At 33.1% G+C, this 6,453-nt stretch overlaps 1 protein-coding gene across 8 annotated transcripts in view; it reads left to right on the top strand.

Moving 5' to 3' along the window:
- LOC117177559 (SH3 and multiple ankyrin repeat domains protein 3) overlaps nucleotides 1-6,453 on the top strand; it is a 542,967-nt gene that overhangs the window by 219,817 nt on the left and 316,697 nt on the right. The window lies entirely within an intron of this gene.

Below are 6,453 nucleotides of genomic sequence, written 5' to 3'. Positions count from 1 at the left end.
GAAAGAGGGAGCTGTTCTTAATATTTTGACACCAAAATCATGTCGATACACCTTACCGACTGCGAGTAAAGCCACCCACGCTTTAACTTGACAGACTGTATTATTGAGGTTGAGATGATTAATTATTATTGATAATTGAGACAGATAATTGAGACATGATAATCATATTTCGCTTAGATTCGTTAGAAAAGTTTGAGTTTCAAATCAAATTTGTTTTAAAACTTCCTAAACAGTGTTTAGCGATATTGGAATCAATTTGGCACATTTTTTTAAGGACACAACTTCTGGTAATAGACTGAGAATTATTTTGGAAATATGTTCAAGATTTAGTATTTTAATTTATACTTTTTTGGAAAAGAACCTAATGGGTAATTTGTATTTCTTGCTGTTCTAATGAAGAGTAAATTGTTTAGAGCTCTTAAAAATGAACCTGGATGATTATTTGTTTTACAAAAGCGCTAAGTGGATGATTAGGAACAGCAAAAATCAAATAAAGGGATTTTTAATTATCAATTCAAATTATAATTGTAATATTTTTATATGTATAATACACTAAATATTGTTCTCCGCTTCACTGGCGTCACTATTTACTTCAAAATCAATATTTTACTTTGTAAATTCGTTGGTCAAATTTATAAAATTATTTTATACTTCAAATTCTTCTTTCGTTATTTTATGGAGGTAGCTGTGTGCCCTTTATGAGATAAAGGGGGAAAATGCTACAATTTAAAATTAACCATGAACAAATTCTGAATTATATAAAGGTTTCTCGATTTTGTGACCATCAACACTACATAAGTTCTGAAGATATGAGACATTCATTAATAAGAATCTATGATTTCATAATTACATTTTCCTTTATACTACATTATATGCTACACTATATACTATATACTAAACTATATACTACATTATATTCTACATACTACATTTTCTTAATTTAAACTCAACTACTCTGTAAAATGAAAAATATTTGTAGAGTTTTCTGCAATTTCAATACAGTGGATATCCTTGAAGAAAAACGCTGGTGTTAAATTTGTTGCAGCTCAAATTTCATTGGTCTCCCAATGAGCATTTGAAACAATTTTCAAGTCTCAAATGTATTCCCCTGAACGTAGGTGCACATCTGGCCATCTAGGGGAAAGTATCATTTGGAGACTGAATTTTGGCTCAATGCCGAGAGTTGTGGAATGCTGAATCGCGCTGTCAGCCGCCTGAACACCTGTCAAAGCAACTATTCGCATTGCGATATTAGACTAACTAATTGTTAATAAGGAAACTAATTGAAATAATATTTGCCTAATTTTCAACTTTCTTTCATTTAACATTGTGTACCATCATGACCGTTTACAGATACAATTAAGTATTTTCACTTCAACCATCAGCTAAGTTCACTTTTTTGAATACAGAAAATCTAGAGGAAATTTCTTCGAACGAACAGACATCAATTAAGATGCAGACGGTCACGACTTAGTTTTTACATCCCGGCTTTGGGGGTTTGAATGTCATGTAGGTTTTGACTAACCTAAGATTTGGATATTATATCACGCCAAGTACAATTCTTATTCCAAGACACTAATAGTCACTGGTAAATGGGAGGAAATCAAAAGTTCGGTAATTACACCGGCACAGAAAAAAGTGGTCTGTCCGACAGACTACACTAGCATATCTATATGTTTTTGGGGTCGCTGAAGTCGAATCCGCTGTCCAAATAACCAAGTTGGCTCGTATTTTTCTAAAACCGCAAAAATAGACATAAAATCGGCGAATACAGTGATTTTCCTTGTATAATTTTGCAACAACAACATTTTTCATGCCCGGTGGTCTAAATCAGCATATTCTTATGTTTTTGAAGTCGCTGAATCCAATTCCGGGGTCAAAATAACCCAGTTGGCTCATATTTGATGGAAAAATGAAAAAATAGAGGTAAAATCGACGAAGACCACGGTTTTTCGTGCATATTTTTGCAAAAAAAATATATCTTCATCCCCGGTGGACTTGTCCAGCATACCCTTATGTTTTTGGGGTCACTGATTCTGAATCCGGGTTTCAAATAACCCAGATGGCTCATATTTTATCGAAAAACGCAAAATTAGACATAAGATCGACGGCAACCTTTAAACCTTTACCTTCCTCGACTGGGATTGTCGTTCACTGTAGATTCCCTTTGCGTCTCACGTTACGGGGTTTTTAATTTGCGTTAGTCTCCTTCCATGGCAATAGTAGGATTTTTTGTAAATAAGTTGTATTTACTTTTAGCGTTACCCAGGAACAACGACGTGGACGTAGTAAATTATGTTCCCGCTGGGGTGCTTTATTACCGTGTGTCCCCTTGCCTCTCAGGCTTATAGGGTTCTTTTATTTTTTATTTTTCTTTATATCGCTTGTATCGAAACCTTTTGTCCTCAAAATGCCTACTTAGTGGGTTTCACTTTCGTTTGGTACCTTGATTGACTTGATCTCGTTTTAAACTCCAACAGTAGTCAGCCATCATGTTGATATCCCAACATCCCTCATATCGCCTCTCCATCTGTTTTATGTCCTGGTGGAAATGTTCGCCTTGCTCTTCAGTAAAGTCTCCCAGGTAGTCTGGAAACTTATTTATATGCGAATGAAGAAAATGTAGCTTCAAATTCATAAGGCAGCCTAGTTTACCAAAGTTTGTTACCATTTCTGAAACCACATTTTGAGATCCCCACAAATTTTCCACTTATAAGTTGAGTAATTGATTTTTTTCAGGATTGGAATTAGAGCGTAAACATTAGTATTATGCAATAACACTGCTTTTAGACTGCGCTTAGAAGAGTGAATGAATAGCCGCCAATTTTCCCGTCTATACAGTCCAGGTTTCATTTCTTCCATTAATCCGTTCATGTTTTTACAATAGACTAATTTTCCATGATCATTTTCTTCAGAAATACAAAACTGTCTAAACTATTTTTCCCTATTTCTCTAGAAACTTGATTTAACTCCTTTAGCTAATAAGGTCTTCTTCTTTAAAACGGTAGCAAGATAGTTTGAAGCATATTTAGGGAGACCGAGATCTCGCGATAAATCATTCAATTCTTCAGACGTAAATAGCTTAGGAACTTTAATCTTTTCATTGTCTGGTATGTACACTTATTTATTAATATCGCTGTTTCATCATCATCCTCGTCATTACCATAATCTGAAATGTCACTTTCACCACGATCAACATCGAGTATGCTGGTAAAGTCCACCGGTCATGGAAATATATTTTTTTATTGCAAAAATATACACGAAAAATCGCTGTTTCCGTCGACTTTGCATCTATTTTTGCGTTTGTCGATAAAATATGAGCCAACTGGGTTATTTGAACCCCGGATTCAGAATCAGTGACACCAAAAACATAAGGATATGTTGGATAAGTCCACTGGGGATGAAGATTTTTTTTTTCAAAAATATGCACGAAAAATCGTTGTTTTCGTCGATTTCCCTCTATTTTTGCATTTTCCGATCAAATATGAGCCAACTTGGTTATTTTAACCCAGGATTCGAATTCAGCAACCCCAAAAACATAAGGATATGCTGATTTAGACCACTGGACATGAGAATTTTTTTTTTGCAAAAGTATAAAAGGAAAATCGCTGTATTCGCCAATTTTACGCCCATTTTTGCGATTTTCAAAAAAGTATTAGCCAAATTGGTTATTTGGGCCTCAGAGTCGAATTCAGCGACCCAGAAGACATATAAATATGTTGGTTAAGTCCACCGGGCGAGAAAATATTTTTTTTTGCAAAACTATACCTGAAAAATTGCTGTTTTTGTCGATTTTACGTCTATTTTTTCGTTTTTCAGAAAAATACGAGACAACTTGGTTATTTAGACACCGGATTCGAATTCAGCGACCCCAAAAACATATAGATATGCTAGTGTAGTCTGTCGGACAGACCACCTTTTTTTGGTGTGCTGGTGTTATTATTATAACTTACCTGCTTATCAACATCTATTTAACCCAAATAACGCCCGACAAAATCATCTTGACAGGTGACTGACAGTTTGTAGACGACACTTCATGTTGCTCTGGATGAGAAAAAACATTGTCTAAATGATGCTTTTCCTCTAGATTCTCCGAATGAACCTATGTGGCTCAAATTTTTTGCAACTCACTTGAAAACACATTTCGGTGTAAAATGGAGGATGGGCGATTTTCTGTGTATATGCAAGTGGACAGTTGAAATTCAGCTCTGGCTGGACAATTTCCCAGTGGCAGATGTAATTTACTCCTTTACAAATTTTCAATGTTCTTTTATTGCATACATTTGTAAAAATAGTTGAGTAATGTAGAATGTGTCATAAACCACATTCGGTGGTAATGAATATAGTTGACTGAGTTGCTTGATGAGGTTTATTTTGTATCAGCTAACCATTTATAGCAATTTTAAAGTGTGTGCGTAGTAGTGATCACAGACGATATCTGTATTTACAATTTATCTTCTGTTATAGTATATGAAAAAAAGTGTCGATCGATTCTGAAAGAACTGGAAATAACCATTTGTTTTTTAACAGAAAATAATGGACATTGACTGTTTCGAAGATTGTTTTGTGCATCGCGAAAACCTTAGGATTTGCAACTGCCAATTTGCTCTCGAGAAAAAGCAATTGCAGATCAGGAATCTAAGAGCTGTAAAAATATCAGTTGTGTGTATCACTCAAATTGTATATTTACATTAGTAGAGGACTCGATTTTTCTAGATCTGATTAATTCTTATTCTATTTATTGTCTGCTTTGTACACTGTTAGAAAAATCTGTACTAGATTTAGTATGTGCATAACGGAAGAAATAAGTCACAACATGAAATTAAATTTAGTATACCTGCATACAGTATATTTAGTATATTCATACTGAATTTAGTATACGCGTATAATAAATTTCATTCACATGTATACTAAATTCAGTATGAATTTACTAAGTTTACCATACGCTGGTATACTAAATTTAATTTCGTGTTGTGCATTCTTGCTTCCACTACATTTACACTAAATCTAGTACAGATTTTTCTAACAGTGTATACTTATTGCTCTAAAAATCAATTACTACATCCTGTAACAACTTTCAGAAGCAGTTTTTTATATTCCTAGAATTTTATACTCAAGTTCACATTGAAAAAAGTAATAAAGTGTATACATACTACTACACAGCATTTCCACGTATTTTAATTTGTATGAACGCATTATTGTCTATCAAGGGTCTTGAGTACACTTTTGCGCACTGACTTAGTCCCTTCTGTAAAGCCTGTTCGTGTATACGTAGAGTAATGTGTGCGGTTGCATTGACTCTATATAAAGAGGAGTACTATAAAAAAATTATCCAATTTTAAGGTAATGAACCAGTATATTAAAGAAAATTGAAAAACCTTGAATATTGCTTATAAGGATAATTATAATCTCCTCGCTGGTAGTTTTCTGTTTAGCCTTTAAAATAATTGACACACAGTTATTACTACTCAAAGAGACATTCTCTGAAAGTATGATAAATGATTGAAAGTCTTCATATTCTGCTTATATACAGTATATATAAATGTATAGGCAACGCACACATTAGAATAAGTATAAATAGAAAATGTGTTCAGTGAGTCGCTTTCAGTTTTCAGCCATTGTACACCATATTTAAATTTTTTTATATTTCTCGAACTTATCTCAATCAATTTATAACAATTTTTTACATCACCGATTTTTCTGCTCCACATGCTTGCCTTCCGGAACACAGGAGGTACAGCACTTGAAGAATCCTCTTAAAAAGTCCAGTTCCGCGAAATTATAGTAGCGAGAAATGATGTTGAGAGTACATCAATTGATTCCTTGAACTATAGATTTATTTTGCAGGTGTTCAAAAAAATATATTGTTTTCTGCAACAAAAAAGCAAAATCTTTAACACCATCTGGAGTAAAATTAAGATGTAATGATATTAATTTTTTAAAATCATAAATGACTGATTGAAGATCATAAATCACTCTTTCAAATTGTAAAAATTGAAGGAGTCATGCACTGTATTCTAATCATCAGTTTTCACCCAATCACCTTCATAGAAATCACAAAATTTCACTAAAATTTCTGCTTATAATAACCCAGCACTTTTTGCGGCGAGTTCGATGATGATTGCTATTCAATATAATCATGAAGTAAGAGATCGCAGAAAAAAATCTATGAGACTGTTAAACTCAAACTTTATACTGCGAAAATTTCATTAATAATTTCTCATAATTTTCCCTTCATTAATCCCAATACTTTATTTCCTATAATATTTTTTATCACTGAGTCAATCAAAAACGCAAAAAATATTTCATTCCTGTAGTTTTCAATAAAATTTTTATCTTTTAAAGTTTAAAAAAACATGAGTGTGAATCGCATAAAAGTTAATTTTAAAAACACGTAACAGTTTTAGAGCCTAAAAAATGATGTGTATGAGATAACAACTATTGTGTATATAT

The sequence above is a fragment of the Belonocnema kinseyi genome, chromosome 7 (assembly GCF_010883055.1).
Source record: "Belonocnema kinseyi isolate 2016_QV_RU_SX_M_011 chromosome 7, B_treatae_v1, whole genome shotgun sequence".
Lineage (NCBI taxonomy): Eukaryota > Metazoa > Arthropoda > Insecta > Hymenoptera > Cynipidae > Belonocnema > Belonocnema kinseyi.
The sequence above is the reverse complement of the archived record's forward strand: the minus strand, read 5'-3'. Positions and strand labels throughout refer to the sequence as shown.